Below are 12,224 nucleotides of genomic sequence, written 5' to 3' on the forward strand. Positions count from 1 at the left end.
AGGTTTTACACTAATACTAAATTTCTTTAACTTGAACTGAAATATCTCATACAGGACTCTCTATCTCAAATTTACAGCCATCCAACAGTACTATTTAATTTTACATTCAGCATCTTTATATATTTTTCTCTTATATCTACCACAAGCCTAAACACATAAATTATATCAAGTTTTTAGTAGTGTAGGGGAAAAAAGTAATTTGCACTCAATCTTTATTTGTATTGATGCTTCAGAACAACCACAAGTACAAATAAATTTCTGAGATGTCTACTATTGTCATAAGATCGTTGGGAAGAGTACCACCAAAAATCCATATATCTATTTGCATATCACCAAGTTCATTAGTTGTTTACTTTTTTTGGGCTGTAATTTATCCATCATCCTATCTACATAAAAATAGTGATCTCATTATCCAATCTCCTTTCTACTAAAGAATATGGAAGTAATACCAGTATCAACCAGATACAAAAAATGTCCAAAAGTAAGATATGTAAGAGCAGATACAGCAACACTGCTGCAAGTGGTGCACACAAAAACTGCAAAGAAAATACAAAAGCATTTGACACAATGAAGCATCAACTCACGATATATCAAACGTGCATATATATGAGTCGGGATAAACTCACATAATAAATTAATTGTTATGATTTTTTATCTTTTAGTCATGAATGAAATTGAGTGAATAGTCACAGCTTTGTAGCAACCTAAAATGTCACTGCATGATAACTTTTATCAATTGCCTTCAAAAATAGGGATTATAATATATAACTCTGTTTGGTCGAGCTTACTCCATGTTAACTTTGTCCGGGGCATGGGAAGCAACTGCAGGTCCATAATTCTTCTATAAAATGTGCTTGAAAGACCAAATTTGTGGAAACTTGCTCTTTATTGTAGAATGTGCCCTATACAAACTTTTCAAATATGGTATGTAATCTTCACCTAATTCCGTAAGATTAAGAGCTTTCAGACCTTTTACTTTAATAAAATCTTTCACCTAACCCCCGACATAAGCTCTTTTCAAGAAAACAAATAGGTTTGATAATGCCATGAATACACGCAAGTTATAATAAATAACCTAGTAGAATCTTGTTTAAATTATTCATTTAAGTGTGCTTATAAACACAATAACTGAGAGTTTCAGCAAATGAGCAACTTTTTTTCTACAGAACTTATTATCTACTTAAAGTCAATTTTTGTTTATTGGTTATGACGGAAAGAATATCTGAATAGCACTTCAAAGTCTACAAATTTTCATATGACAATTAGCAAAAAAGAATATTTTTATCAGCTTCAACCTAGCAATATCTGTGATTAGAGTAGCTAATAAGATAAATATGGAAAAGGTAATAAAGTCTCAGTGATTTCATATATACTACACAACAGTAAAAGTTAAAACACAATAAAAGGTAAACATTTACACATAATTACATTAGAAATACCTAGAGCACTACATGTTCCTAACATATAATGACAAACAAGGTTATATTAACACTTGGAACAAAGAGAATGTTTTTTCAGTAACTAAAAAGGTAAGATCTGCAGAAACTCTGAATTTTTCAATCCAAAATCACTTGTCTTACTGTTACGGGGTTATGATATAAAATTAACTCACTGATTACTAACCTAAAGAGAGCATTAGAAACCTGCGACATGCTACCATCACATCTTGTTCCTATGGCCTAAAATAATAAGTTATAAAAACCCATTCATCAACATCCCACTTATCATAGACATAGTGTGACGACCCGGCCAGTCGTCTCATGAGTTACCGCTCTGTTTTCCCTATTTCTGCTTCTTTATGCTTCGCTATCCGTGTTTTCGGTGATCGAGTTAATTAGTTTGTGTTCGAAGAGGATTTGGTAAGAAATGAGACATTTAGTCTCTTTTAAGAAGGTTTAAGATGGAAAAGTAAACTGGATGTTGACTTATGTGTTAGAGGGCTCGGATGTGAGTTCCGATGGTTCGGTTAGCTTTGGAAGGTGATTTATGGCTTAGGAGTGTGATCGGAATGAGTTTTGGAGGTTCGGAGTAGAATTTGGCTTGAATTGGCGAAGTTGATATTTTGGCGATTTCCGGTTGGTAGGTGAGATTTTGATCCGGGGGTCGGAATGGAATTCCGAGAGTTGCAGTAGCTTTGTTGTGTCAATTGGGATGTGTGTGCAAAAGTTTAGGTTACTCGGACGTGGTTTGGTTAGGTTTTTGATCGAAAGCGTATTTCGGAAGATTTTTAGAAAGTTAGGCTTGAATTCGATGTGTTTTGGGTAATTTGATGTTGTTTGAGGTGTTTTGATGATTGGAGCAAGTTTGAATAAGGTTTTAGGATGTGTTGGTGCCTTTGGTTGAGGTCCCGGGGGCCTCGGGTGAGTTTCAGATGGTCATTCGAGTCATTTTTGGAGTTTGGGAGTTGCAGAAAAATCAGATCAGGTGTTGCAGAGAATTACCCTTCGCGATCGCATAGGGTCTATCGCGATAGCGTAGAAGGATTTGAGGATGGCCAGAATTAAGCCTTCGCGTTCGCGTGAGAGGCTTCGCGTTCGCAGAAGGCTGGGAAGCTGTACATCGCGTTCGCGTGAAGGCACTCGCAATCGCGTAGAGGAAGATGGGCTGAAGGTTATTTGTGCATCGCGTTCACGTAGTTGAGGTCGCGTTCACGTAATGTAATTTTGGGGAGTTTAAAATTGTTCTTCGTGATCGCGAGGGAAGTGTCGTGATCGCGATGAAGGAAAAGCAGGCCTGAGAAGAATGTTTTAATTCATTTCATCCGCGATTTTGGAGCTCATTTACTCCATAGTTGGTCTTTTTGAGAGTTTTTTTAAGGAAATTGAAGAGGGATTCAAGGAGAAACATTTGGAGGTAAGCATTTCAGACCTAAAACTCGAATCTATTGTGAAATCCACCTAGAAATCATGGAATCTTAAGCTAAAAATGGAAGAACTAGAGCTTGGAATTTTGGACTTTTGATTTGGGAATTTGGAGGACCATTTGGGGTTGGATTTGAGAATTTTTGGTGTGTATGAACTCGTGGGGAGATAAGGAACCCGTTGATGTGAAAATTTCTGAGTTTCGAGAAGTGGGCTCGGGGCTCGGGTTTTGCTAATTTCGGGATTTTTGGTATTTTTCGATTATTTTTGCTTGGGCTTTGTTCCCTTAGCATATTATGAAGTATTCGTTCTGATTTATGTTAGATTCGACGTGCGTAGAGGCCGATTCGAGGGGCAAAGGCGTCGCGAGCGAAAGAGTTAGCCGGTTCGAGGTGAGTAATGATTGTAAATGATATCCTGAGGGTTTGAAACCCCGGATTTGCACATCGTAGTGCTATATTAAGGTGAGACGCGCTTGATGACGAGTGTGGGGTCGTATACTATTGAGGATTGTGACTTGGTCCGGCCCGATTGATGATTTTACCACGTATTTGATTGTAAACTATATGCTGTCATCATTATTTGGGCTGAGTGCCATAATTGGGCCTAGTGCCAACTATTTGAACCCTTCAGGGCTATTTAGTGATATTTCCTCACTGTTTTGACTTGTTACTTGAGCTCAGTCATGATATTTTCCCACCGTTTTTACTATTCAGCCATTCTTTCTCAGTTTTCAAGACTTAAATAATATTTTATATGATGTTTGGGTTGAAAACACTATTTTACTATAGCCCGAGGGGCTTGTGATGATTTTTGGACTGAGTAAGGCCGAAGGCCTATATTGTGAGGAACATTGATACTGATTTGAGGCCGATGGCCTGAGATACATATACGCCACGAGGTGGCTTGATTGATATGAGGCCGAGGGCCTAGATTTGATGCCACAAAATGACTTGTTATTGCGCTTGGGCCGTAAGGGGCCCCTCCCGGAGTCTGCACACCCCTCAGTGAGCGCGGGCACCCATTATGATGTGAGATTAAGCCCGAGGGGCAGAGATTGTTGATACTGTGCCGGAGGGGCGAACTTCTATGTGTTTACTTTATCTTAATTGTCTGTCAATTACCTATTTAATTGTTGTAGAAGTATTTTATTCTACTTTTCATTGGTTTTCTGCTTGCAAATTTCTTATTTAACTGCTTCATTATAGAATACCTTGTGTATATGTATTTTCTTACTTTCAGTCATTATTTATATTTATTACTCACTGGGTCAGAGTACTCACATTACTCCCTGCACCTTGCGTGCAGATCCAGGTGCCCTAGAGGCCGAGTGAGAGCTTTTCAGTCGTTCAGCAATTGTCGGGGATTTCGAGGTAGCTGCATGGCATCCGCAGCCCTGATTTCTCCCTTCTATCTTATTACTTTTCCGTATTCCTAGACTATCTATGTAGTAGGTTGTTCAGACTTGTATTAGAGGCTATAGACTTGTGACACTCCAGTTAGGGCTGTGTCGGAATGGATTTCCACTTTATTATCTCTATTTCCGCTAGCTATTGCTATTAAATCATGTTTAAACTATTTTTATGCTATTTAACTGCTTAAAAGGATGAGTTGTGTTAGATTGGCTGGCCTTGTCTTCACGAGAGGTGCCATCATGACCGGGTTCAGGGTTAGGATCGTGACAAGTTGGTATCAGAGCCTAGATTACATAGGTCTCGCGGATCGGTACGGAGACGTCTGTATTTATCCTCGATAGGCTGTAGAATCTTTAGGAAAAAAACTTCATATTCTTGAAATTCTTATCGTGCGCACTTGTTAATCCGAGTATTGAACTTCCGTTATTCTATTCTCTCACAGATGGTGAGGACACGAGCTACCAGACGGGGTGGACGACCACCAGTGCCACCAGCGGAGGCCACTAGAGGCCGTGGATGCGGTCATGATCGTGGCAGAGGCAAAGCAGCGAGGGCAGCACCCGTAGACCCACCAGCTGCCCTAGCTCAGGATCAGGCTCCAGCAGCACTAGTTAGGGCACCAACTGTGCCCATCGTGATTCCGGGTCTTCAGGAGGCTTTGGCAGAGATCTTATCAGTTTGCACTAGCCTGGCTCAAGCAGTTTCAGCCACTACAGCAGCAGCTACTTCACAGGCGGGGGGAGGCAATTAGACCCCCGTTGCTCGCACACTTGAGCAGGTAGTGCAGGGACTTCAGACGCTGGGGGCACCTCCATCTCAGCCGGTTGCACCACTCAGGAGTTTGTGGTACCAGTTATGCCGGATGATGAGCAATATCGACTTGAGAGGTTTGGTAGACTCCAACCTCCGATTTTTAGTGGAGCAGAGGGCAAGGATGCCTAGGGTTTCTTGGATAAGTGCCAACGGATGCTTCATACAACAGGGATTCTTGATTCTAGCGGTATGGCATTTACCACCTTTCAGTTCTCGGGGATGCCTTCACATGGTGGGAGGCGTATGAGAGGCGTAAGCCTGTTGGTGCAGTGCCCCTTACTTGGCAGCAATTCTCCATTCTCTTCCTGGAGAAGTATGTACCGCAGTCCCGTAGAGAGGAGCTGCGTAGACAGTTTGAGTGGTTGCGATAGGGGGATATGACTATGTCACAATATGAGTCGAGGTTTTTTGAGTTGGCTCATCATGCCATCTGGATGGTTCCGACAGATCGAGAGAGGATCAGGAGGTTTGTTGATGGTCTTACTTATCAGCTCTGTATTCTTATAACTAGAGAGAGTGATGGGTGCTACCTTCAAGGAGGTTGTTGATATCGCTCGAAGAATTGGGACTGTTCGCCGTCGGGAGTGAGAGGAAAGGGAGGCCAGGAGGCCTCGAGGATCAGGCTGTTATAGTTGTGCTCCTTCGAGGGGCCAGTTTCAGCATGGTAGATGTCGTTCATTCAGGCCTGTTCAGTCCGCCCGCCCAGGTTATCGTGGGGCATTTTCAGGTCATGGTCATCATGGATCTCAGCAGGGCCAGTCATCACCCAGCGCCCTCCTAGCTCAAAGTTCATCTCGTGCCCCATCGGCTCAGGGTTCTTCTATGTCGAGCGCATCTGCTAGTCACTCCGGTGCGAGAGGTTCCCTTCAGTCCCCTTCTCTAATACATGGGAGTTGTTATGAGTGTGGCGAGATGGGCCACATGTGGAGGCAGTGTCCTCGCCGTGTTGCTAGTACGTCTCAGCAGAGGGGTCAACCCTTGACTTCTACTCCAGTTACTTCATCACCCGCCCAACCAGCTAGGGGAGGAGGTCAGGCAGCCAGGGGTCACCCTAGAGGGGGAGGTCGATCAGGCGGTGGCCGGCCTCGTTTCTATGATATCCCAGGCAGGCCAGATGTTATTGCTTCAGATGTTGTCATTATAGGTATTGCTTCAGTCTGCCACAGAGATGCCTCTGTATTATTTTATCCCAGTTCCACTTTTCTTATGTGTCCTCATATTTTGCTCATTATTTGGGTATGCCCCTGGAGTCTCTTGCTTTACCTGTTTATGTATCTACACCGATGGGTGATACTATTGTTGTAGAACGTGTATACCGGTCATGTGTGGTGACTATCGGGGGTCTGGAGACCCAAGTAATCTATTGCTATTGAGCATGGTGGATTTTGATGTCATTTTGGGCATGGATTGGTTATCTCCCTTCTATCTTATTACTTTTCCGTATTCCTAGACTATCTATGTAATAGGTTGTTCAGACTTGTATTAGAGGCTCTAGACTTGTGACACCCCGGTTAGGGCTATGTCGGAATTGATTTCCACTTTGTTATCTCTATTTCAGCTAGCTATTGCTATTAAATCTTGTTTAAACTATTTTATGCTATTTAACTACTTAAAAGGATGAGTTGTGTTAGATTGGCTGGCTTTGTCTTCACGAGAAGCGTTATCACGACCGGGTTCGGGGTTAGGGTCGTAACACATAGTAACCGTAACTTTCACTGCTATGGAGTTAAACAATTGTGCAAATAGAATATGAGGTTGGGTAATATAGAACAGAATGAAGAAGATCTCTTTCTTGATAATTTGGATAACACTAAATTTTTCGACGAAGTTGCATATAGTAGGAAAGTTCGAGAGTAAACATATAAAATCTGAATGAGGGGGTAGAAAACGAAGCAAGAAGTACTCACTTGTTCCAGCCAGCAAGCAGAGACACTAAAAAGAACAGAGCAGTAAGCCAGAAAATCCAAAGCAGAACAGAAGCTGTTGCAGATATTATTAGCGTCACCCCTAATCGGATATCCATCCAAATACATGTGTTACACATCTTGAGAAACAGTTGACAGCAGCAGAAGCAAGAACTAGTTTGTCTTCCACGTCGATGGAAAAGGCGCGTATCGGAGAGCGCACAAACTGAAAAGACTGCTACAGAAAATACAAACTGAGCAGAGTGACAAAAATACCCCGACTTTTGATCCAAAAAAAGGGACCTAACTGTTAATCGGAAGCAGGACGAGAAGAGTCCAACCTAAAGTTAAAGACGATTCTTCTGCTGGATAAAATCCTGAAATTACCCCTTTGGACAGCAAGCAGGACAACGAACATGCCCTTTAACTCATGCTTCTAAATAGTAGTAAAATCAAAATTAATCAACAATGTAATAAACTAAACGACAGCATGACGATAAAACTGTTTTCACGAGTTATTTACGTAGAGAAAAGTTTTTTTTAGTTGAGCTTACGGTTGCTTGACGTCAGTAATTTCAAGTCAGCTTACATCATGTTTAATTTCCCAAGCTTACGGTTGCTTGACGTCAATAATTTCAAGTCAGCTTACATCTTGTTTAATTTCCCAAAAGCAAGGTTCCTTGAGCCGTTTGGACATAAATTTTTTTACCTTTTTTCGAAATCAGTATTTGGCTAAAAAAAATTTAATTTTTACTTAAAAATAATTTTTGTAATTTCGAAAACTTAAAAAAATTCAAAAAATTATTTTTCAAAATTCACTTAGATCATTCACAAAAATTCAAAAAGAACTCAAAAATATATTCATGTCCAAATACAACTCTAATTTTCAAATATCATTTTCACTTGAAAAGAATATTTTTGCTTTTTTTTGTTTTTTAAATTTTACAATTCTTATGTCGAAACACCCACAATATTCATGAAAATGACAATTTTGTAAAGGTATCCAACTGTTTGTGTATGAAAAAGGAAACATATTCAAACCTAAAAGTCCAGACTCTCGGGATTGCGTTAAAGCCTGGTGAAAATGACATGCAATGGCTGGAGTCAAATTTCTTGTTCCTTTCAATGAGTTGAAAATGTCAAATAATTAAATTCTTTCGTTTAGATTGGATAAAATAAATACGATTACGGTAGTTTCAATGTAGGGGCCCATATTTAAGTTAGGGTGTGTTGGTCTTTAAACATAACAAAAAAAATACAAGAAAAAAAGGAAAACCTAATCAATTTAAAAGAAGGGCAAAAGCCCCTGTGAAAAAGAAAGAAAAGGGAATTGGGGGAAAGGAAAAAGCAGCGCTGTTTTAATAATATGAGAGTATATAGATTTAATAATTTGAGTTATATAGTGACATTGACTAATATAATTAGAAACAAGAAAAGATTAAGTAATCCTTCCCTAACTCGTAACACTTTGTAGAAGAATCATGGGTGATTGTAGAACACTTTGTACTGAAGATTTAATTTTTTAAAACAAATCAAATTCTTAATGTCTTTGTACGTAGTAATATGAATTAAATATGTGAATATACATAGAAATAAAGGCAATTTGTTAAAGACATTCTTTTAATTCAAAGGATAAACTTTCTTACTTCACTTGCTTAAGTTTATCTTCTAGGTGTATATAATTTTGTTAGGTATGAAAGAAAGTATTGTTGAAAGTGATCCTATATGATTTAGATATATACTCATAGTTTGCATAATTTGGGTAAAAAGAAAATTGAAAAAAAATAAATATACGAGTAACTTGAAATTGATAGATTATAGACTAGTTGAATTACTCATAGCATGGATAAATATAATTCAGCGAATTGATGGTATAAAATAAAACTCTAAGGATTTGGAATCTAAATTTAGCTATGAATTAGCTTAAATAAAAAAATTAACACAAGATCGATATTGATGTGATTATAGATTGATTGAAGAAAGTCGTATAGATCGCTCGAGGCGACGAGTTTGATATTTCGACAAGAGTACCGTGAGTAGTAATCTTACCGCAATTTATGTTTCATAACCTGCATGGTTTATACATTATTTTGAAAATAAAATGTGTTACCGAATATTTGAAATTACATGTGGGACAAGTTCTTTACTTGATATAGTATTGAATAGTTTACTTGAGATAGTTACAGTTATTTAAAATGTTCTCACTATTACTAGACATGTTTTACTATTACTAGAGATATGATTACCTTTACCGAAACTGGATTACATGATTTGATAAAAAAGGTAAAATGCCCTGTATTGTTTTAAAAATGTTTTCATGTGAAGATTTACTGTTTACAAAGAAAAGTATAAAAGGGATGAGACTTTAAAGGATCCCGTAGCTAACGACGGGTTCGTTAGACTTGGTGCACCTTGTATTTACCGATTACCGAGTACAGTTAGAGCCCTCGCTAGTGGGAAGGTAGAACTAGCATACAGTTACAGTTTTTCCTCGAGTAGGGACCTACAATTATATTTGACTCTTTTTACGAAGGGGTCCACACAGTGATACAGATTACATGATCCTTTTTTGAAACCTCTCAAATATAAAGCTTTGCTATGACACAATACTTACCGAGTATATTACTGAATTGTTAAACTGATTTTGTTATAGGAAACACATGAGACTGATTATTATTACTGTTTTAAAAAGGGGATTTGATTTTGTGATTATTATACAAGCATGTTTTCTGACTTGTCCCCTATTAAAAATGGTTGTAGTTAAATATTATTACTCACTGAGCTAGCTACTCACTCCCCACTATTATTTTTACAGAGACAACAATAGACGCAGGAAAGGATTCCTTTAACTAGAGTACAAGAGTTGGCATCTCCTGGTGAGCCCCGCATTTATTCGCGTGGGCAAAGATTGTTATTTATTTGTTATAGTCTCTTTCTTGAAACTCTTAGAGTCACTCCATAGTCATTTTTATGAGTGTCATAGGTATTCTTTTATTGATATAGACTTGTGACTCGTATTAGACTTTCCTATCGTATACTTGGAGATGAAGTTAGTATTATTGTATTGAAAATACTTCGTGAATGAGGATTATAACTTGTTTGGTCGATATAGGTTGTTGTGTTGTTGATTTCTAAGACAAGTTTATTTTTGGATATAGTCCTAAAACAGGAGAAACTTTGTCCGATTTTTTGTAGATTAGCGACAAGGCTTACTTGGGAGCACTTGTTCCTAAGCGCCAGTCATGATCCTAGATTGGGTCGTGACAAAGTTGGTATCAGAGCATTAGATTATTCTTGTGACTAATGGAGCACACGTCGGTAGTTGAATCTAAATTATGGTTATTTAGCCGGCCATTCCCATAATCGTGATTTTGCGAGGGCGTGATAGGATGTGTCTTGTCTTTCTTTCTTATTCCTCCGTACGTGTGTGGCGATTAGGGTCAGATAACTGAATCTATCATTATTATCCTATTCATGTATGACTCGGACCAATTACCCTATAATAGAATTTGCCTAGAGGATCAAACTTCAAAGACGTCAAAATTCGCCAATGGACATGCAGCCATCTCCAAGCAAAGAAATGCTACACAAGTAGTATACAAGACTAGTGAAAGGTTCATTGTGCCGTATGAGGTGCTTTCTGGTAGGATACGTAATAGGGTTCATTTCGGAAATTTATATTAGTCCACTACTACAGCGATAAAGGAGTGCTATCACAAAAAGAAAGAGATCTTTATGGATATAATAGATAAACATGAGTAGAATGAACAATAGAATAGGGGCTCTAAAGTGCTCATGCACCTAGAAGATTATGGGGAACAACAAAATATTCTTAATAAAGTTTCTAAAGTTGAAACTACTAAGTTACTATTTTTGATAGTTCAAAAAAGATCCTTAAAGGTTTTTGTAGAATACTTACCACGTTATAAGCTATAGGATATTTCATGAAGAGGTCTATGGAACAGACAACTTTTAGACTAGAAAACATGGCAAATACATGAAATGCTACTATACTCTTAGAGATGCCAACAAGAGCAACACAACTAATTTGGGAATAATTTCACTAAAGTATTTATGAATCACTTCCTTCTTGACAGTTTGTGACGTGAACTTGCCTGCTAGATCATTTAAGAAATTGATTTAGACATTGGGTATATTTACATATAACAACAAACTTTCTCAGCTGGATACGCAAGCAACATCTTATGTTTAGAGGCTTGTTGAAGGTTGGTTATTTTTAAATAAGATAGTAACTGCATATATGAAGACTTGAACCTCTTCTTTAGCAGTTGCATTTACCAAAAAGATTAAAAATATGGACATGATAGGCGTGCAAGAACTCACTTAAGAAGATCGAGATTAGAATATCTTTTAGTATAAATTTTAATATGAGTCGAAGATTTAAAAATCAAAATATTTTGAGATATTAAGAGATCCTTTTCGGGTCCACATATGTGAAAAATTTATAGTAGTTAGACATGTGTTTAAAACTTTTAAGATTCAAATTAAGAGAAGGAAACCATAGCTAACCAAGTTGTACTTGATATGGTTAACTCTAACGTACAGATGGATATGGATTAATTATCTTCTTACCATGCTACCCTCGATTATAATGGAAAGACTATTAGATTTGTTGAACTGTAAAAGCTGGTTTTGTCTAAAAAGAGGATTATAAGTTTTAGAGACGAGCAAATTATATATTTTGAAGACTACGGTTATAGAAGAAAGGTTGTTTGGATCTCATAGATGTGGTAAGGGGCACAAGAGAAGAAACACTTTGTTTGAGAAAAGAAAGGTATCATAATGAGAGATTCTCTAATGTATCCCTAAAAATTTACTAGGACTACCTCCAATATGAGAAATAGACTTCGGTATTGATCTGATACATGACACGCAAACTGTATCATATGGCATCAACAGAGTTGAAAGAGCTAATTGAATAATTGAGAGACCTACTAGATACAAGTTTTATCATACCGAGTGTTGCACCATGGGGTACACCAATATTATTTGAAATAAGGGATGAGTCTTTAAGAATGTGGGCCAACTACAGATAATTAAATAGGATAACAATATACAACAAATATTCCTTGTCTTGTATAGATAACTTGTTTGATCAGTTACAAGGAACTATTGACCTTTAGTCTGGTTATCATCAGCTTAGAATAAGAAAGGAAGATATTTCGATGTTGCCTCTAGTACTCGGTACTAACATTATGAGTTACCTGTGA

This window comes from Nicotiana tabacum, chromosome 10 (assembly GCF_000715075.1).
Source record: "Nicotiana tabacum cultivar K326 chromosome 10, ASM71507v2, whole genome shotgun sequence".
Taxonomy (NCBI): domain Eukaryota; kingdom Viridiplantae; phylum Streptophyta; class Magnoliopsida; order Solanales; family Solanaceae; genus Nicotiana; species Nicotiana tabacum.